The sequence below is a fragment of the Pseudophryne corroboree genome, chromosome 10 (genome assembly GCF_028390025.1).
Source record: "Pseudophryne corroboree isolate aPseCor3 chromosome 10, aPseCor3.hap2, whole genome shotgun sequence".
Taxonomy (NCBI): Eukaryota; Metazoa; Chordata; class Amphibia; order Anura; family Myobatrachidae; genus Pseudophryne; species Pseudophryne corroboree.
Window position 1 is genome coordinate 350,247,402 of NC_086453.1, and position 22,789 is coordinate 350,270,190.

General features: G+C 45.2%; 1 protein-coding gene across 1 annotated transcript in view; it reads right to left on the bottom strand.

Annotated features, from left to right (window-relative positions):
- The window catches only part of LOC134966714 (CMP-N-acetylneuraminate-beta-galactosamide-alpha-2,3-sialyltransferase 4-like), a 269,028-nt gene that overhangs the window by 129,255 nt on the left and 116,984 nt on the right, over positions 1–22,789 (bottom strand). The window lies entirely within an intron of this gene.

Genomic DNA, 22,789 nt, shown 5'->3' on the forward strand with positions numbered 1-22,789 from the left:
ACTAGTGTATATATAACTAATGGTGTTATCTAGGATTCCCCAGCTGCAGTTATGTTAGATACACTCTGCTACAGAGTCTATAATGAATGTTATACACTAAGATTCTTCAGCTGCAGGTAATACTAGTGTATATATAACTAATGGTGTTAGCTAGGATTCCCCAGCTGCAGTTATGTTAGATACACTCTGCTACAGAGTCTATAATGAATGTTATACGCTAAGATTCTTCAGCTGCAGGTAATACTAGTGTATATATAACTAATGGTGTTAGCTAGGATTCCCCAGCTGCAGTTATGTTAGATACACTCTGCTACAGAGTCTATTTAATTAATGGTATAAGCTAGGATTCCCAACTGCAACTAAAGTTAGATACACTCTGCTTCGGAGTCTATGTAACGCATACCCCTTTTCCACCTGTGTAGCACGGGTCGCAGCCGTGTCGCCTGACACGGCTGCGACCCGTGCTACAGCCCCTTCAGGACAGCGCTCACCAACCCGGCAATTGCCGGGTTGGTGAGGCGGCAGGGGCGGCGCTGGGAGATCACATGATCTCCCAGCGCCGCCCTCCCATACACTGTGAACGGGAGCCATGTCGCCTCGACATGGCTCCCGTTCACACTAGACAGCTAGCCGGGTAGGATTCCCGGATCACTTGATCAGGGAATTTGCCGGGGGACCCTTTTCCACTAGGGAAAAACACAGGTAACTGCGCGCCCCCGCACATTTACCCGTGTTTCTTAGAGCTAGTAGAAAAATAGGATTTTAATACCTACCGGTAAATTCCTTTCTCTTAGTCCGTAGAGGATGCTGGGGACTCCCAAAGGTCCATGGGGTATAGACGGGATCCGCAGGAGACATGGGCACACTATAAGACTTTGAATGGGTGTGAACTGGCTCCTCCCTCTATGCCCCTCCTCCAGACCTCAGTTATAGGAACTGTGCCCAGGGGAGACGGACATTTCGAGGAAAAGGATTTTTGTTACACTACGGGTGATACACATACCAGCTCACACCACAAACACACCGTACAACTGGATTAGCAGGAAAACCAGAGACAGTATGAACAAAAAACAGCAACAAGCTGAACATAACCGATACACAACCTTCGTGTAATCGAAACAACAACTAAGAATACAACTGCAAGTAACAGTCCGCACTGGGATGGGCGCCCAGCATCCTCTACGGACTAGGAGAAAAGGATTTACTGGTAGGTATTAAAATCCTATTTTCTCTTACATCCTAGAGGATGCTGGGGACTCCAAAAGGACCATGGGGTCTATACCAAAGCTACAGACCGGGCGGGAGAGTGCGGACAACACTGCAGCACCGATTGAGCAAACACGAGGTCCTCATCAGCCAGGGTATCAAACTTGTAGAACTTAGCAAAAGTGTTTGAACCCGACCACGTAGCTGCTCAGCAAAGTTGAAGTGCCGAGACCCCTCGGGCAGCCGCCCAAGATGTGCCCACCTTCCTGGTAGAATGGTCTTCACTGACTTTGGCAACGGCAATCCAGCCGTAGAATGAGCGTGCTGAATCGTATTACAAATCCAGCGTGCAATAAACTGCTTGGAAGCAGGGTTTCCAATATTGTTGGAAGCGTACAGGAAAAACAGAGCCTCCGTTTTCCTAACCAGAGCCGTTCTGGCAACATACATTTTCAAAGCTCTCACGACATCGAGAGATTTTGGCACCGTCACGGCATCCGAAGCCACAGGCACCACAATAGGTTGATTTATGTGAAACGAAGAAACCACCTTCGGCAGAAATTGTTGACGAGTCCCCAATTCCGCTCTATCCACATGGAAAATCAAATATGGGCTCTTGTGAGACAAAGCCGCCAATTCCGACACCCGTCTGGCGGACGCCAAGGCCAAAAGCATGACCACTTTCCAAGTGAGAAATTTCAACTTAACCTTACGCAAAGGTTCAAACCAGTGAGACATAAGAAATTGCAACACCACGTCAAGATCCCACGGTGCCATGGGTGGCACAAATGGGGGATGGATATGCAGCACTCCCTTCACGAAAGTCTGAACTTCAGGAAGGGCGGCCATTTCTTTTTGAAAGAAAATAGATAAAGCCGAAATCTGCACTTTGATGGAACCCAATTTCAGGCCTTTATCCACACCTGCCTGCAAAGAATGGAGGAAACGACCTAGCTGAAACTCCTCCGCCGGAGCTTTCTTGGCTTCACACCACGACACATATTTTCTCCAAATACGGTGATAATGCTTCACCGTGACCTCCTTTCTAGCCTTAAGGAGAGTGGGGATGACTTCCCCAGGAATACCCTTTTGAGCTAGGATTTGGCGTTCAACCTCCACGCCGTCAAACGCAGCCGCGGTAAATCCTGAAATACGCATGGCCCCTGCAGTAACAAGTCCTCTCTGAGAGGAAGCGGCCAAGGATCTTCTATGAGCAATTCCTGAAGATCCGGACACCAGGCCCTCCGTGGCCAATCTGGAACGACGAGTACTGCCGGAACCCTTGTTCGTCTTATGATCCTCAACACCTTTGGAATGAGAGGAAGCAGAGGGAACACATATACCGACTGAAACACCCACGGAGTTACCAGGGCGTCCACTGCACTGGCTTGGGGGTCCCTTGACCTGGAACAATACCTCGGAAGCTTCTTGTTAAGGCGAGACGCCATCATGTCTATTTGAGGAACTCCCCAACGCCTTGTCACTTCTGCAAATACCTCTTGATGAAGAGCCCACTCTCCTGGATGGAGATCGTGTCTGCTGAGGAAGTCTGCTTCCCAGTTGTCCATGCCCAGCGGAGAACCCTTGTGGCCTCCGCCATCGCCGCTCTGCTCTTTGTTCCGCCCTGGCGGTTTACGTATGCTACCGCTGTTACGTTGTCCGACTGAATCAGGACAGGTAGACCTCGAAGAAGGTGTTCCGCTTGCAGAAGGCCGTTGTAAATGGCTCTTAACTCCAGAACGTTTATGTGGAGACAAGTTTCCTGGCTTGACCATTTTCCCTGGAAACTTTTCCTTGTGTGACTGCACCCCAGCCTCGGAGACTTGCATCCGTGGTCAGCAGTACCCAATCCTGGATTCCGAACCTGCGTCCCTCTAGAAGGTGAGAACTTTGCAGCCACCACAGGAGAGAAATTCTGGTCCTGGAAGATAGACTTATTTTCCGGTGCATGTGCAGATGAGACCCGGACCATTTGTTCAGCAGGACCCACTGAAACACCCGGGCATGAAACCTGCCAAACGGAATGGCTTCGTAAGCCGCAACCATCTTCCCTAGCACTCGAGTGCACTGATGAATCGACATTCTTGCCGGTTTCAGAAACTCCTTGACCATGCAATGGATTTCCAGAGCTTTTTCCGCCGGAAGATACACTTTCTGTAGTTCTGTGCCTAGGATCATGCCCAAGAAGGGCAGCCGAGTTGTCGGGATCAACTGAGACTTTGGCAAATTTAGAATCCAACCATGATGTCGCAGAACAGTCAGGGAGAGTTCCACATTTCTTAGCAACTGCTCCTTTGATCTCGCCTTTATCAGGAGAACGTCCAAGTACGGGATAATTGTGACACCCTGCTTGCGTAGGAGTACCATCATTTCCGCAATCACTTTGGCGAAGACCCTCGGGGCCGTGGAAAGCCCAAACAGCAATGTCTGAAATTGGTAATGGCAATCCTGCACCGCAAATCTCAGGAAGGCCTGATGTGGAGGATATATGGGGACGTGTAAGTAGGCATCTTCTATGTCGACTGACGCCATAAAATCCCCCGCTTCTAGGCTGGAGATCACAGCTCGAAGAGATTCCATCTTGAACTTGAAAGTTTTCAAGTACAGATTGAGGGATTTTAGGTTCAGGATCGGTCTGACCGAGACGTCCGGCTTTGGCACGACAAAGAGACTCGAATAGAACCCTTCCCCCCGTTGGGACGGGGGAACCGGGACAATGACACTCTGTTGACACAGCTTTTGTATCGCAGCATTTACTACTTCCCTTTCTGGGCTAGAAACTGGCAAGCCTGATTTGAAAAATCGGCGGGGGGGCATCTCCTGAAACTCCAGTTTGTACAGATAGTCGGGACAGAGCCTTGTCCACATTGGGAGATGACTCCCACTTTTCCCTGTCGTCAGACGGGAAAGGATATGACTTTTGTCAGGCGACTCCCAAGCCTTTTCACAAAGAGCGTTCAGTTCATAAGAGGGGGGAAACGTCACCTCAGACTTTTTCCCTTTAAATAAACAAACCCTTGTATCTGGAACAGGAGGTTCCTCAGAAATATGTAAAACATCTTTAATAGCCACAATCATGTACTGAATACGCTTTATCAATTTTGGATGTAAACTGGCTTCACTAAAGTCGACACTGGAATCAGAGTCCGTGTCGGTATCCGTATCTGCCATCTGGGTAAAGGAACGTTTCTGTGACCCTGAGGGGGCTTGTACCTGAGACAAGGCGTCCTCCATGGATTTTCTCCACGTTTGTGTCTGAGAATCAGATTTATCCAGCCTCTTAGACAATAACGCCACATTTGCATTCAATGTACTCAACATATTCACCCAATCAGCAGTCGGCTGTGCCGACAGAGTCACTCCCGAATCCTTTTCTGCGCCCCCAGTAACTTCCTCCGGGGAGGAGCACTCAGCCTCAGACATGTCGACACACTGTACCGACACACACACACTCACACTGGCAATAGGGGACAGACCCACAGGGAAGCTTGTTAGAGAGAACACAGAGGGAGTATGCCATCTCACACCCCAGCGCCCATATACTACCAAAAAATAATATATGATCACTGCGCTGTTTTAATATATATATATAGCACCAATTTACTGTGCCCCCCCCCCACCCCCGTTTTGCTCCCTGTACTTGTAAAGGAGAGTGGAGTTCCGGGCCAGCGTCTCTGCATGCTCTGTGAAGAGAGAAAATGGCGCTGGTAAGCTGTGCGGCTAAGCCACGCCCCCACCAGGTGCGCTGTAGTCCCGCTCAGATGTAAATTATTATACTAAAGGGGGTCTCATATATAGTGCCCAGGCACCTCTAATATGCTTTTTTGCCAGTACTCCAGTAACCTGCTGCCCAGGGCGCTCCCCCCTGCGCCCGGCGAGTGCCGTTGGTGTATGTGTGGGAGCATGGAGTGCAGCGCGACCGCTGCGCTGTACCTTCGTTACTGAAGTCTTCTGCCATCACTTAAGTCTTCTGCATACTCACCCGGCTTCTTTCTTCTGGCTTCTGTGAGGGGGTTGACGGTGCGGCTCCGGGAACAAGCAGCTAGGCGCACCAAGTGATCGAACCCTCTGGAGCTAATGGTGTCCAGTAGCCTAAGAAGCAGAGTCCTTGAACTAAGAAGAAGTAGGTCTGACTTCTCTCCCCTCACTCCCACGAAGCAGAGAGCCTGTAGCCAGCAGGTCTCTCTGAAAATAAAAAAGCCTAACATAAAGTCTTTTCAGAGAAACTCAGTAGAGCTCCCCTAGTGTGTGTCCAGTCTCTCCTGGGCACAGAATCTAACTGAGGTCTGGAGGAGGGGCATAGAGGGAGGAGTCAGTTCACACCCATTCAAAGTCTTATAGTGTGCCCATGTCTCCTGCGGATCCCGTCTATACCCCATGGTCCTTTTGGAGTCCCCAGCATCCTCTAGGACGTAAGAGAAAGGGGTATAATGGTATAAGCAAAGATACCTCGGCTGCAAGTAATGGTAGATATACTCTGCGAAGTGTGAACACTGAAAACTAAACAACTCAGACGTATCTAGAGAATATACCACTGGGTACACACAAGGGGAAGTTACACCATTGATTTTATCAGTATTAGAAAGATGATGAATGTGTCTCTTATTCAGTGCTGAAAGTAGGGTGGTACGGGGTTGTACGGAGTACCATTAAGAAATATGGTGGTGCTACTACACAGCTGGGGCATAATTTATAAGGGGCATTTTTGTGTGTGGGACATAAAATAGTGTCAGCAGCATAACTGTGTGTGGGATAATATGTAATAGGCATTACGGTGTGTATTATAATATGTAAGGCATTACGGTGTGTGGCATAATGTGTAATGGGCGTTACGGTGTGTGGCATAATGTGTAATAAGCATTACGGTGTCTGGCATGTGTAATAAGCATTACGGTGTGTGGCATAATGTGTAATGGGCATTATGGTGTGTGGCATAATGTGTAATAAGCATTACGGTGTCTTTCATAATGTGTAATAAGCATTACGGTGTCTTTCATAATGTGCAATAAGCATTACGGTGTGTGGCATAATGTGTAATAAGCATTACGGTGTCTTTCATAATGTGTAATAAGCATTACGGTGTCTGGCATAATGTGTAATAAGCATTACAGTGTGTGTGGCATAATATGTAATGGGCATCATGGTGTTTGGCATAATGTGTAAGGGGTATTACGGTGTGTGGCATTATGTGGCCATGCCCCTATTGTCATGTAGCCACTTCCTTAGTTTTGTGTGACCACGCCCCCTCATGACACGTGACCACGCCCATTTTTACTATTAGTACCACTAAGAAAAAATTACTACTTGCATCACTGCTCTTATTACAGGAAAAGTTGGAGACACATTATAAAACCGGTAAATGCTAAAAAATAAATAAAGCACATGACATTTGGAAGATTTCCAAGTACTTCCTATACAAGTTTGTTTTTACATAACTTTCTATAAGAAACCTTCACTCACGGCGAGAGGGTGCACATTAAAACTAAGCTAAAAAGGTACAACTCTGCAGGTAAAGCTCAGTTAACAGTGTGCCCCACCCAGATGTGCTTCATGGGTGACTGTGCATGTCATATCACTTTATTCACAGCGAAAACCTTCTCGTCAACACAAAAGCGTAGCTGCTTACCGATTTCAGGGATCATTGAATGTGCCTGATTGACAGTTCCAGGTTAGGGCATTCCTGCAGCATAAAGAGGTGCCTTGGTGCACAATGTTCCCCCAGCACTTACATTGCACTCACTGCCTCTTACAGAGAGTCAGATCAGGAGAGTTACCGTGCAAGTGCTGTACAGTGGATTTCAGATACGTCTTATTTTTAGTTACATGGATATGTAAATACTTTTGCACCAACATAAACCTGATGAAGGTTCTGACGATGATGAGGATGGTACATATTTGCTTTGGAAGCATCGACTGTATTTGTTATTCATTTAAGGAGGCTATATAGTTTCCTGATGAAAAATTCAGGAAACTTAAGGGGTCATTCCGAGTTGATCGCTAGCTGCTTTCGTTCGCTGTGCAGCGAGCAGGCAAAAAAAGGCACTTCTGTGCATGCGTATGCGGCGCAATGCGCACGCGCGTCGTCCTATTACAGCGAACAATGTAGTTTCACACAAGGTCTAGCAAAGCTTTTCAGTCGCACTGTTGGCCGCAGAGTGATTGACATGAAGTGGGCGTTTCTGGGTGTGAACTGACCGTTTTCAGGGAGTGTTCGGAAAAACGCAGGCGTGCCAGGAAAAACGCAGCCGTGGCTGGGCGAACGCAGGGCATGTTCGTGACGTCAAAACAGGAACTGAACAGTCTGAAGTGATCGCAAGCGCTGAGTAGGTTTGAAGCTACTCTGAAACTGCACAAACTAATTTTGTAGCCGCTCTGTGATCCTTTCGTTCGCACTTCTGCTAAGCTAAAATACACTCCCAGTGGGAGGCGGCATAGCATTTGCATGGCTGCTAAAAACTGCTAGCGAACGAACAACTCGGAATGACCCCCTTAGTACATAATTCAAGAAAATAGTGATTGTGTAATTTGCTTAAATGTGTTATTATTACACGATATCGAGTTATCCAATATTGACTTCTCTGTTGGGATGAAACATCCATGTAGAGCAATATACATAATAGGGATGCTATATGTCCCGGATTTCCCTGGATCGTACCACATCCTGGGTCTGCGTCCCGGCGTAATGAAAATAGGGGTCTATTCATGAAGCAGTGAAAAGTGGAGAAGTGAGCCAGTGGAGAAGTTGCCCATGGCAACCAATCAGCTGCTCTGTATAATTGTATAGTATGCAAATTATAAATGTTACTTCAATGCTGATTGGTTGCCATGGGCAACTTCTCCACGGGCTCACTTCTCCACTCTTATCACTGCTTCATGAAAGTTGGTTGTCCGTCTTGCATGCAGAGGTTGTCCGTCTTGATAATGGAATAAGGCACAGCAGGGCAAGGCCAACACGTTTCGGGACTATGCTGTCCCTTTTTTAAGACGGACAACCTCTGCATGCTGTGGGTCACGTGGACGGTCATTTGGGAATCAAATCTCTGGAGCCTATAGTAGGGTATTTCCCAGGGTACTCTGCTTTCTAAACACCTGCGCGCCCACCAAATATACGGGTACGATCACCTTCCTGCCTTCATTGTGATTCACCACATGTGTTTTATATTTCTATATTTTTGTCTTATTTTATGTTTATTTTATTAAATATTTCATCATATTTTGATACCTCATTTGACATCTATATTGGAGATATCATATCTACACGATCTAGTGCCTACTAGGGAGTGGTTACATCTCTTTGCTATTGTCTATTCCCAAGGGAGTCATATAGGGGACCCCCATACCCTCCCTCACGGCCTGCTTCAGATCCCATACAGCGCCAGTTAGCCCCCACCTTTCGTATTTAGTTTATCAGCATGTGATAATTGCAAAATGCTCCTAAATTATGTACCTATTTTACTGGAATGGGACCCTCCAGAATCCTCCCCATCAGCCCCCAACGACGCAGTTCGCTGGCTGAGACTGGACCCAGAAGCAAAGTGATAGCGGTACCTATCACTCATGTTAAAGGAATGGGATATATTCAATTCATTTCGGAAACTGCTGTCTTGTCGGAAAGACGGCAGTTTCCGACAGGTTTAGGTCGGAAGGGGTTCCAACCTATTCAATGCCGGCTGGGGTTTTTTTTTTTACGACAAGTCGGGGGAAATTTTGGCCCCGGTTCAGACAATGTCAATCCGACTTTCACTTTTTTGAAAGTCGGATTTACATTGTCGGAACCAGGGAGATGAGACGGGGGAGCAGGGACAGGTCATGAGGGCGAGCGGGGACAGGTAGGAGGGGACGGGAACATGTGAGGAGAGGAGCGGGGACGGGTGAGGTGAGGAGCATGGACGGGTGAGGCGAGGAGCGGGGACGGGTGAGGCGAGGAGCGGGGACGGGTGAGGCGAGGAGCGGGGACGGGTGAGGCGAGGCGAGGGGACGGGTGAGGCGAGGAGCGGGGACGGGTGAGGCGAGGAGCAGGGACGGGTGAGGCGAGGAGCGGGGACGGGTGAGGCGAGGAGTGGGAAACAGTAGCAGCACAGACGGGACAGCACGGGGTATGAGCGGCTGTGACAGTTGTCGGGAATGGCCAAATCCGACAGTCGGATTTGGCCGCTCATTGAATACTGACCTGTCGGATCCTGTCCGCCGGTTCCGAAAGGATCCAACAGGAATTGAATATACCCCATAACGATATAAAGTGTGACAGTGACATTTGTATTCAGACAATGGGTATCTGTACATCAGCTGAAGAATATAAGTATTGCTGTTCTTATCTAGGTAATGCTGTGTTTCTATATACAGTAGCAGTAAGATGTGTGTGTGATGAAGAATATAAGTGTTGCTGTTCTTATCTAGGTTATGCTGTGTTTCTATATACAGTAGCAGTAAGATATGTGTGTGATGAAGAATATAAGTGTTGCTGTTCTTATTTAGGTTATGCTGTGTTTCTATATACAGTAGCAGTAAGATATGTGTGTGATGAAGAATATAAGTGTTGCTGTTCTTATTTAGGTTATGCTGTGTTTCTATATACAGTAGCAGTAAGATATGTGTGTGATGAAGAATATAAGTGTTGCTGTTCTTATTTAGGTTATGCTGTGTTTCTATATACAGTAGCAGTAAGATATGTGTGTGATGAAGAATATAAGTATTGCTGTTCTTATCTAGGTAATGCTGTGTTTCTATATACAGTAGCAGTAAGATGTGTGTGTGATGAAGAATATAAGTGTTGCTGTTCTTATCTAGGTTATGCTGTGTTTCTATATACAGTAGCAGTAAGATATGTGTGTGATGAAGAATATAAGTGTTGCTGTTCTTATTTAGGTTATGCTGTGTTTCTATATACAGTAGCAGTAAGATATGTGTGTGATGAAGAATATAAGTGTTGCTGTTCTTATTTAGGTTATGCTGTGTTTCTATATACAGTAGCAGTAAGATATGTGTGTGATGAAGAATATAAGTGTTGCTGTTCTTATTTAGGTTATGCTGTGTTTCTATATACAGTAGCAGTAAGATATGTGTGTGATGAAGAATATAAGTATTGCTGTTCTTATTTAGGTTATGCTGTGTTTCTATATACAGTAGCAGTAAGATATGTGTGTGATGAAGAATATAAGTGTTGCTGTTCTTATTTAGGTTATGCTGTGTTTCTCAGTAGCAGTAAGATATGTGTGTGATGAAGAATATAAGTGTTGCTGTTCTTATCTAGGTTATGCTGTGTTTCTATATACAGTAGCAGTTAGATAATAAGAATTTACTTACCGATAATTCTATTTCTCGGAGTCCGTAGTGGATGCTGGGGTTCCTGAAAGGACCATGGGGAATAGCGGCTCCGCAGGAGACAGGGCACAAAAAGTAAAGCTTTCCGATCAGGTGGTGTGCACTGGCTCCTCCCCCTATGACCCTCCTCCAAGCCTCAGTTAGGTACTGTGCCCGGACGAGCGTACACAATAAGGGAGGAATTTTGAATCCCGGGTAAGACTCATACCAGCCACACCAATCACACCGTACAACTTGTGATCAAACCCAGTTAACAGTATGATAACAGAGGAGCCTCCGAAAGATGGCTTCCTAAACAATAACCCGAATTAGTTAACAATAACTATGTACAATTATTGCAGATAATCCGCACTTGGGATGGGCGCCCAGCATCCACTACGGACTCCGAGAAATAGAATTATCGGTAAGTAAATTCTTATTTTCTCTATCGTCCTAGTGGATGCTGGGGTTCCTGAAAGGACCATGGGGATTATACCAAAGCTCCCAAACGGGCGGGAGAGTGCGGATGACTCTGCAGCACCGAATGAGAGAACTCCAGGTCCTCCTTAGCCAGAGTATCAAATTTGTAAAATTTTACAAACGTGTTCTCCCCTGACCACGTAGCTGCTCGGCAAAGTTGTAATGCCGAGACCCCTCGGGCAGCCGCCCAAGATGAGCCCACCTTCCTTGTGGAGTGGGCCTTTACAGATTTAGGCTGTGGCAGGCCTGCCACAGAATGTGCAAGTTTGATTGTGCTACAGATCCAACGAGCAATCGTCTGCTTAGACGCAGGAGCACCCATCTTGTTGGGTGCATACAATATAAACAACGAGTCAGATTTTCTGACTCCAGCTGTCCTTGCAATATATATTTTTAATGCTCTGACAACGTCCAGTAACTTGGAGTCCTCCAAGTCACTTGTAGCCGCAGGCACTACAATAGGCTGGTTCAGATGAAATGCTGACACCACCTTAGGGAGAAAATGCGGACGAGTCCGCAGTTCTGCCCTGTCCGAATGGAAAATCAGATATGGGCTTTTGTAAGATAAAGCTGCCAGTTCTGACACTCTCCTGGCCGAAGCCAGGGCTAGTAACATGGTCACTTTCCATGTGAGATATTTTAAATCCACCTTATTTAGTGGTTCAAACCAATGAGATTTTAGAAATTCCAAAACCACATTGAGATCCCACGGTGCCACTGGAGGCACCACAGGAGGCTGTATATGCAGCACTCCCTTAACAAAAGTCTGGACTTCAGGAACTGAAGCCAATTCTTTTTGAAAGAAAATTGACAGGGCCGAAATTTGAACCTTAATAGATCCCAATTTGAGACCCATAGACAATCCTGATTGCAGGAAATGTAGGAATCGACCCAGTTGAAATTCCTCCGTCGGAGCACTCCGATCCTCGCACCACGCAACATATCTTCGCCAAATGCGGTGATAGTGTTGCACGGTTACTTCCTTCCTTGCTTTAATCAAAGTAGGAATGACTTCTTCCGGCATGCCTTTTTCCTTTAGGATCCGGCGTTCAACCGCCATGCCGTCAAACGCAGCCGCGGTAAGTCTTGAAACAGACAGGGACCCTGCTGAAGCAAGTCCCTCCTTAGAGGTAGAGGCCACGGATCTTCCGTGATCATCTCTTGAAGTTCCGGGTACCAAGTCCTTCTTGGCCAATCCGGAACCACTAGTATCGTTCTTACGCCTCTTTGCCGTATAATTCTCAGTACTTTTGGTATGAGAGGCAGAGGAGGAAACACATACACCGACTGGTACACCCAAGGCGTTACCAGCGCGTCCACAGCTATTGCCTGCGGATCTCTTGACCTGGCGCAATACCTGTCCAGTTTTTTGTTGAGGCGAGACGCCATCATGTCCACCATTGGTCTTTCCCAACGGGTTACCAGCATGTGGAAGACTTCCGGATGAAGTCCCCACTCTCCCGGGTGAAGGTCGTGTCTGCTGAGGAAGTCTGCTTCCCAGTTGTCCACTCCCGGGATGAACACTGCTGACAGTGCTATCACATGATTCTCTGCCCAGCGAAGAATCCTTGCAGCTTCTGCCATTGCACTCCTGCTTCTTGTGCCGCCCTGTCTGTTTACATGGGCGACTGCCGTGATGTTGTCCGACTGGATCAACACCGATTTTCCTTGAAGCAGAGGTTCTGCCTGGCTTAGAGCATTGTAGATTGCTCTTAGTTCCAGAATGTTTATGTGAAGAGACGTTTCCAGGCTCGTCCACACTCCCTGGAAGTTTCTTCCTTGTGTGACTGCTCCCCAGCCTCTCAGGCTGGCGTCCGTGGTCACCAGGATCCAATCCTGTATGCCGAATCTGCGGCCCTCCAATAGATGAGCACTCTGCAACCACCACAGAAGAGATACCCTTGTCCTTGGAGACAGGGTTATCCGCTGGTGCATCTGAAGATGCGACCCTGACCATTTGTCCAACAGATCCCTCTGGAAAATTCGTGCATGGAATCTGCCGAATGGAATTGCTTCGTAAGAAGCCACCATTTTTCCCAGGACTCTTGTGCATTGATGTACAGACACCTTTCCTGGTTTTAGGAGGTTCCTGACAAGCTCGGATAACTCCTTGGCTTTTTCCTCCGGGAGAAAAACCTTTTTCTGAACCGTGTCCAGAATCATCCCTAGGAACAGCAGACGAGTTGTCGGCATTAACTGGGATTTTGGAATATTCAGAATCCAGCCGTGCTGTTTTAGCACTTCTTGAGACAGTGCTAATCCCCTCTCTAGCTGTTCTCTGGACCTTGCCCTTATTAGGAGATCGTCCAAGTATGGGATAATTAATACGCCTTTTCTTCGAAGAAGAATCATCATCTCGGCCATTACCTTTGTAAAGACTCGAGGTGCCGTGGACAATCCGAACGGCAGCGTCTGAAACTGATAGTGACAGTTTTGTACAACGAACCTGAGGTACCCCTGGTGTGAGGGGTAAATTGGAACGTGGAGGTACGCATCCTTGATGTCCAAGGACACCATAAAGTCCCCTTCTTCCAGGTTCGCTATCACTGCTCTGAGTGACTCCATTTTGAACTTGAACTTCTTTATGTATAGGTTCAAGGACTTCAGATTTAGAATAGGTCTTACCGAGCCGTCCGGCTTCGGTACCACAAATAGAGTGGAATAATACCCCTTTCCCTGTTGTAGAAGAGGTACCTTGACTATCACCTGCTGAGAGTACAGCTTGTGAATGGCTTCCAAAACCGTCTCCCTTTCGGAGGGGGACGTTGGTAAAGCAGACTTCAGGAAACGGCGAGGCGGATCTGTCTCTAGTTCCAACCTGTACCCCTGAGATATTATCTGCAGGATCCAGGGATCTACCTGCGAGTGAGCCCACTGCGCGCTGAAATTCTTGAGACGACCGCCCACCGCCCCCGAGTCCGCTTGAGAAGCCCCAGCGTCATGCTGAGGCTTTTGTAGAAGCGGGCGAGGGCTTCTGTTCCTGGGAAGGAGCTGCCTGTTGGTGTCTCTTCCCCTTTCCTCTGCCTCGTGGCAGATATGAATATCCCTTTGCTCTCTTGTTTTTAAAGGAACGAAAGGGCTGCGGTTGAAAAGTCGGTGTCTTTTTCTGTTGGGGAGTAGCTTGAGGTAAAAAAGTGGATTTCCCGGCTGTAGCCGTGGCCACCAAATCTGATAGACCGACTCCAAATAACTCCTCCCCTTTATACGGCAAAACTTCCATATGCCGTTTTGAGTCCGCATCGCCTGACCACTGTCGCGTCCATAAACTTCTTCTGGCTGAAATGGACATAGCACTTACCCGTGATGCCAGTGTGCAGATATCCCTCTGTGCATCACGCATATAAAGAAATGCATCCTTTATTTGCTCTAAAGACAGTAAAACATTGTCCCTATCCAGGGTATCAATATTTTCAATCAGGGACTCTGACCAAGCTACTCCAGCACTGCACATCCAGGCTGTCGCTATAGCTGGTCGTAGTATAACACCTGTATGTGTGTATATACTTTTTTGGATATTTTCCATCCTCCTATCTGCTGGATCTTTAAGTGCGGCCGTCTCAGGAGAGGGTAACGCCACTTGTTTAGATAAGCGTGTGAGCGCCTTGTCCACCCTAGGAGGTGTTTCCCAGCGCGCCCTAACCTCTGACGGGAAAGGGTATAAAGCTAATAACTTCTTTGAAATTAGCATCTTTTTATCGGGGGCAACCCACGCTTCATCACATACATCATTTAGTTCTTCTGATTCGGGAAAAACTATAGGTAGTTTTTTCACACCCCACATAATACCCTGTTTAGTGGTACCTGTAGTATCAGCTAAATGTAACGCCTCCTTCATTGCCAAAATCATATAACGTGTGGCCCTACTGGAAAATACGGTTGATTCGTCACCGTCGCCACTGGAATCAGTGCCTGTGTCTGGGTCTGTGTCGACCGACTGAGGCAAAGGGCGTTTTACCGCCCCTGACGGTGTTTGAGGCGCCTGGACAGGCACTAACTGATTGTCCGGCCGTCTCATGTCGTCAAACGACTGCTTTAGCGTGTTGACACTATCCCGTAATTCCATAAATAAAGGCATCCATTCTGGTGTCGACCCCCTAGGAGGTGACATCCCCATATTTGGCAATTGCTCCGCCTCCACACCAATATCGTCCTCATACATGTCGACACACACGTACCGACACACAGCAGACACACAGGGAATGCTCTTAACGAAGACAGGACCCCACTAGCCCTTTGGGGAGACAGAGGGAGAGTTTGCCAGCACACACCAAAAGCGCTATATATGACAGGGATAGCCTTATAATAAGTGCTCCCTGTATAGCTGCTTTTATAATATAATTTTTGCCACTATTTTGCCCCCCCTCTCTTGTTTTACCCTGTTTCTGTAGTGCAGTGCAGGGGAGAGACCTGGGAGCCGTCCTGACCAGCGGAGCTGTGTAAGGAAAATGGCGCAGTGTGCTGAGGAGATAGGCCCCGCCCCTTTTCCGGCGGGCTCGTCTCCCGCTCTTTAGTGTATTCTGGCAGGGGTTAAATATCTCCATATAGCCCCCGGAGGCTATATGTGAGGTATTTTTTAGCCAAATAGGTTTTCATTTGCCTCCCAGGGCGCTCCCCTCCCAGCGCCCTGCACCCTCAGTGACTGCCGTGTGAAGTGTGCTGAGAGGAAAATGGCGCACAGCTGCAGTGCTGTGCGCTACCTTTAGAAGACTGAGGAGTCTTCTGCCGCCGATTCTGGACCTCTTCATGTTTCAGCATCTGCAAGGGGGCCGGCGGCGAGGCTCCGGTGACCATCCAGGCTGTACCTGTGATCGTCCCTCTGGAGCTGATGTCCAGTAGCCAAGAAGCCAATCCATCCTGCACGCAGGTGAGTTCACTTCTTCTCCCCTAAGTCCCTCGTTGCAGTGATCCTGTTGCCAGCAGGACTCACTGTAAAATAAAAAACCTAGCTAAACTTTCTCTAAGCAGCTCTTTAGGAGAGCCACCTAGATTGCACCCTTCTCGGCCGGGCACAAAAATCTAACTGAGGCTTGGAGGAGGGTCATAGGGGGAGGAGCCAGTGCACACCACCTGATCGGAAAGCTTTACTTTTTGTGCCCTGTCTCCTGCGGAGCCGCTATTCCCCATGGTCCTTTCAGGAACCCCAGCATCCACTAGGACGATAGAGAAATGTGTGTGATGAAGAATATAAGTGTTGCTGTTCTTATCTAGGTTATGCTGTGTTTCTATATACAGTAGCAGTAAGATATGTGTGTGATGAAGAATATAAGTATTGCTGTTCTTATTTAGGTTATGCTGTGTTTCTCAGTAGCAGTAAGATATGTGTGTGATGAAGAATATAAGTATTGCTGTTCTTATTTAGGTTATGCTGTGTTTCTATATACAGTAGCAGTAAGATATGTGTGTGATGAAGAATATAAGTGTTGCTGTTCTTATTTAGGTTATGCTGTGTTTCTCAGTAGCAGTAAGATATGTGTGTGATGAAGAATATAAGTATTGCTGTTCTTATTTAGGTTATGCTGTGTTTCTATATACAGTAGCAGTAAGATATGTGTGTGATGAAGAATATTAGTATTGCTGTTCTTATTTAGGTTATGCTGTGTTTCTATATACAGTAGCAGTAAGATATGTGTGTGATGAAGAATATAAGTATTGCTGTTCTTATTTAGGTTATGCTGTGTTTCTATATACAGTAGCAGTAAGATATGTGTGTGATGAAGAATATAAGTGTTGCTGTTCTTACTTAGGTTATCCTGTGTTTCTATATACAGTAGCAGTAAGATATGTGTGTGATGAAGAATATAAGTATTGCTGTTCTTATCTAGGTTATGCTGTGTTTCTATATAAAGTAGCAGTAAGATATGTGTGTGATGAAGAATATAAGTATTGCTGTTCTTATCTAGGTTATGCTGTGTTTCTCAGTAGCAGTAAGATATGTGTGTGATGAAGAATATAAGTATTGCTGTTCTTATCTAGGTTATGCTGTGTTTCTATATAAAGTAGCAGTAAGATATGTGTGTGATGAAGAATATAAGTGTTGCTGTTCTTATTTAGGTTATGCTGTGTTTCTCTGTAGCAGTAAGATATGTGTGTGATGAAGAATATAAGTGTTGCTGTTCTTATCTAGGTTATGCTGTGTTTCTATATAAAGTAGCAGTAAGATGTGTGTGTGATGAAGAATATAAGTATTGCTGTTCTTATTTAGGTTATCCTGTGTTTCTATATACAGTAGCAGTAAGATATGTGTGTGATGAAGAATATAAGTATTGCTGTTCTTATTTAGGTTATGCTGTGTTTCTATATACAGTAGCAGTAAGATATGTGTGTGATGAAGAATATAAGTGTTCCTGTTCTTATTTAGGTTATGCTGTGTTTCTATATACAGTAGCAGTAAGATATGTGTGTGATGAAGAATATAAGTATTGCTGTTCTTATCTAGGTTATGCTGTGTTTCTATATAAAGTAGCAGTAAGATATGTGTGTGATGAAGAATATAAGTGTTGCTGTTCTTATCTAGGTTATGCTGTGTTTCTCAGTAGCAGTAAGATATGTGTGTGATGAAGAATATAAGTATTGCTGTTCTTATCTAGGTTATGCTGTGTTTCTATATAAAGTAGCAGTAAGATATGTGTGTGATGAAGAATATAAGTGTTGCTGTTCTTATTTAGGTTATGCTGTGTTTCTCTGTAGCAGTAAGATATGTGTGTGATGAAGAATATAAGTATTGCTGTTCTTATCTAGGTTATGCTGTGTTTCTCAGTAGCAGTAAGATATGTGTGTGATGAAGAATATAAGTATTGCTGTTCTTATCTAGGTTATGCTGTGTTTCTATATAAAGTAGCAGTAAGATATGTGTGTGATGAAGAATATAAGTGTTGCTGTTCTTATTTAGGTTATGCTGTGTTTCTCTGTAGCAGTAAGATATGTGTGTGATGAAGAATATAAGTATTGCTGTTCTTATCTAGGTTATGCTGTGTTTCTATATAAAGTAGCAGTAAGATATGTGTGTGATGAAGAATATTAGTATTGCTGTTCTTATTTAGGTTATGCTGTGTTTCTATATACAGTAGCAGTAAGATGTGTGTGTGATGAAGAATATAAGTATTGCTGTTCTTATTTAGGTTATGCTGTGTTTCTCAGTAGCAGTAAGATATGTGTGTGATGAAGAATATAAGTGTTCCTGTTCTTATTTAGGTTATGCTGTGTTTCTATATACAGTAGCAGTAAGATATGTGTGTGATGAAGAATATAAGTATTGCTGTTCTTATTTAGGTTATGCTGTGTTTCTATATACAGTAGCAGTAAGATGTGTGTGTGATGAAGAATATAAGTGTTCCTGTTCTTATTTAGGTTATGCTGTGTTTCTATATACAGTAGCAGTAAGATATGTGTGTGATGAAGAATATAAGTGTTGCTGTTCTTATTTAGGTTATGCTGTGTTTCTATATACAGTAGCAGTAAGATATGTGTGTGATGAAGAATATAAGTGTTGCTGTTCTTATCTAGGTTATGCTGTGTTTCTATATACAGTAGCAGTAAGATATGTGTGTGATGAAGAATATAAGTGTTGCTGTTCTTATCTAGGTTATGCTGTGTTTCTATATACAGTAGCAGTAAGATATGTGTGTGATGAAGAATATTAGTATTGCTGTTCTTATTTAGGTTATGCTGTGTTTCTATATACAGTAGCAGTAAGATATGTGTGTGATGAAGAATATAAGTATTGCTGTTCTTATTTAGGTTATGCTGTGTTTCTATATACAGTAGCAGTAAGATATGTGTGTGATGAAGAATATAAGTGTTGCTGTTCTTATTTAGGTTATGCTGTGTTTCTATATACAGTAGCAGTAAGATGTGTGTGTGATGAAGAATATAAGTGTTGCTGTTCTTATTTAGGTTATGCTGTGTTTCTCAGTAGCAGTAAGATATGTGTGTGATGAAGAATATAAGTATTGCTGTTCTTATCTAGGTTATGCTGTGTTTCTATATACAGTAGCAGTAGGATATGTGTGTGATGAAGAATATAAGTATTGCTGTTCTTATTTAGGTTATGCTGTGTTTCTATATACAGTAGCAGTAAGATATGTGTGTGATGAAGAATATAAGTATTGCTGTTCTTATTTAGGTTATGCTGTGTTTCTATATACAGTAGCAGTAAGATATGTGTGTGATGAAGAATATAAGTATTGCTGTTCTTATTTAGGTTATGCTGTGTTTCTATATACAGTAGCAGTAAGATGTGTGTGTGATGAAGAATATAAGTATTGCTGTTCTTATTTAGGTTATGCTGTGTTTCTCTGTAGCAGTAAGATGTGTGTGTGATGAAGAATATAAGTGTTGCTGTTCTTATTTAGGTTATGCTGTGTTTCTCAGTAGCAGTAAGATGTGTGTGTGATGAAGAATATAAGTGTTGCTGTTCTTATTTAGGTTATGCTGTGTTTCTATATACAGTAGCAGTAAGATGTGTGTGTGATGAAGAATATAAGTATTGCTGTTCTTATTTAGGTTATGCTGTGTTTCTCAGTAGCAGTAAGATATGTGTGTGATGAAGAATATAAGTATTGCTGTTCTTATTTAGGTTATGCTGTGTTTCTCTGTAGCAGTAAGATGTGTGTGTGATGAAGAATATAAGTGTTGCTGTTCTTATTTAGGTTATGCTGTGTTTCTATATACAGTAGCAGTAAGATGTGTGTGTGAAGAAGAATATAAGTGTTGCTGTTCTTATTTAGGTTATGCTGTGTTTCTCTGTAGCAGTAAGATGCGTGTGTGATGAAGAATATACAGTAAGTATTGCTGTTCTTATTTAGGTTATGCTGTGTTTCTCTGTAGCAGTAAGATATGTGTGTGATGAAGAATATAAGTATTGCTGTTCTTATCTAGGTTATGCTGTGTTTCTATATACAGTAGCAGTAAGATATGTGTGTGATGAAGAATATAAGTGTTACTGTTCTTATGTAGGTTATGCTGTATTTCTCTGTAGCAGTAAGATATGTGTGTGATGAAGAATATAAGTATTGCTGTTCTTATTTAGGTTATGCTGTGTTTCTCTGTAGCAGTAAGATGTGTGTGTGATGAAGAATATAAGTGTTGCTGTTCTTATTTAGGTTATGCTGTGTTTCTCTGTAGCAGTAAGATATGTGTGTGATGAAGAATATAAGTATTGCTGTTCTTATTTAGGTTATGCTGTGTTTCTCTGTAGCAGTAAGATGTGTGTGTGATGAAGAATATAAGTGTTGCTGTTCTTATTTAGGTTATGCTGTGTTTCTCTGTAGCAGTAAGATATGTGTGTGATGAAGAATATAAGTATTGCTGTTCTTATTTAGGTTATGCTGTGTTTCTCTGTAGCAGTAAGATATGTGTGTGATGAAGAGTATAAGTATTGCTGTTCTTATTTAGGTTATGCTGTGTTTCTCTGTAGCAGTAAGATGTGTGTGTGATGCTTTTCTCCTCCCGCTCTCTCTCTTGCCCTGTTAGAGCCCTATCTCCTGGCTGCAGGGGTTGCTATCTGATTCTGGACAAGTGTTTAGGAGAGAAGGAGCTGGTGACTCAGTGGTTTCAAGGCTCCCGTCACGCCCCATACCTTGGAAAGGCGTGCAGCTAGGACTACTCATGGACTTGCGAGTTTGAGAGACATGTCCAGAACGACGGATAATTGGGACCTTACAATTCAATAGCACAACTCCACCAAATTTATGACAATCCTAATGTTTCCTTATGAGTACCAGTGGCGTAACTACTGCCCCCGCAGTCCTCGCGGTGGCTTGGGGGCGAGGGGCTGCGGGGGCGCCACTGACTTAGAACAGATTGACATGCGGACGAGCGTCCGCATGTCAATCTGCGGTCTCCTTCCCTCCGCTGCTGTGTTGGAGGGACACGGAGGGCACCACGTGCGCCTCTCCAGTGTCCCTCCTGGCTCTCCGGCCGGTGTAATAAAGGAAGTGCCGTTCGTGAGCTCTGATTGGCTCACGAACCGGCACTTCCCTTATTAGACCCGCAGGAGAGCCAGGAAGGACACGGGTGAGGTGCGCGCTGTGCGCTCCGTGTCCCTCCAACACAAAGGAGCGGCGGGGGGGAAGAATAGGGGAGCAGGCACTGTGGGGGAATATCTGGCACTGAGGGCATGTACCTGGCGGCACCGTGGGGGAATATCTGGCACTGGGGGCATATACCTGGCACTGTGGGGCAATATCTGGCACTGGGGAGAGCAGGCACTGAGGGGGCTTATGTGACACTGGGGGGGAATATCTGGCACTGGGGGCATATACCTGGCACTGTGGGGGAATATCTGGCACTGGGGGCATATACCTGGCACTGGGGGGAGCAGGCACTGAGGGGGCATATGTGGCACTGTGGGGGAATATCTGGCACTGGGGGCATATGTGGCACTGGGGGGGGGGTATATTTGGCACTGGGGGCATGTACCTGGCACTGTGGGGGAATATCTGGCACTGGGGGCATATGTGGCACTGGGAGCACGGCCCTACCAACAAGCACTACCCCCTAGCAACGAGCATGACACCCAGTGCATGAAACCCCTGGCAAAGAGCATGACACCCTGAGCATGAAAATCCCTGGCACCGTGCATGGAACCAAGAGCATGAAACCCCTGGCAACGAGCAGGTAATTTAAAAGTAATTAGAAGCCTTACTGTAGAACTTAATGTGTAATGAGCATTACGGTGTGTGGCATAATGTATCATGGACATTGCGGTGTGTGTCATAATGTGTCAGGCATTACAGTGTGTTGTATACTATATCACGGCCATTGTAGTATGTGGTATAATGTCTCAGGGTCATTGCGGTGTGTGTCATACTGTGTCACAGACATTGTATGTGCTATAATGTATCAGGGGCATTGCAGTGTGTAGCATAATGTATAACGGGCATTGCGATTCCTGTCATAATGTGTCACAGGCATTACGGTGTGTGGCATAATGTGTCTGGGGCATTACAGTGTGTGCATATTGTGTCATGTGCATTATTGTGTGTGGAATAATGGCTAAGGCCATTGCAGTATGTAGCATAATGTATACTGGGCATTACTATACGAAGGAAAAATGACAAATAATGTAAGGGGCATGAATCGGGATTATTTTTCTTTCCTGTGGTGGCTAACGTCTGGGCGTGCAGGTTGCAAAACTGGGGTATAAGGTAGTCTTTTCCTGCAATGCCACGCCCCTTTATGCGAAGCCACGCCCATTTCAACTAAGCCACACCCCTTTTTGGCGGCGCGCGCATATTTTTCATTTCCTACTGCCAATTATGGGGGGGGGGGGGGGGCGCCGAAGAATTTTTTTGGCTTGGTGGAGAAAAATTTCTAGTTACGCCGCTGATGAGTACGTAAGTTGTTGTTGCAAAGTGTGTCCTGGGAGCTTTTGGATTGAAGCTGTTTGTGCAATGTCCATGCAATCGGCTGCGCTGCGTATTTAATAAGCTGGTCGCCGTTATTTTCTTTTGGGTAAGAATAAAACATCATTGAAATCTTTTTTGATCAGCCAATCATTTATAATATTTGACAATTAAACTTTGCTGGGACAGGGCTTTCTCAGGAGCTCCCTGATACACACACTGCCCTGAAGGTTCTTCTCTCACGTAATAGGGAGCTGCTACTGCTCGTGCTCCACACAGCCAGATCTTGATACGACATGGGCGCCCTAAGGGACACTGGGGCGGATGTATTAACCTGGAGAAGGCATAAGGAAGTGATAACCAGTGATAAGTGCAAGGTGATAAAGCCACCAGCCAATTAGATCCAATATGTAAATTAACAGTTAGGAGCTGATTGGCTGGTGTGTTTATCACCTTGC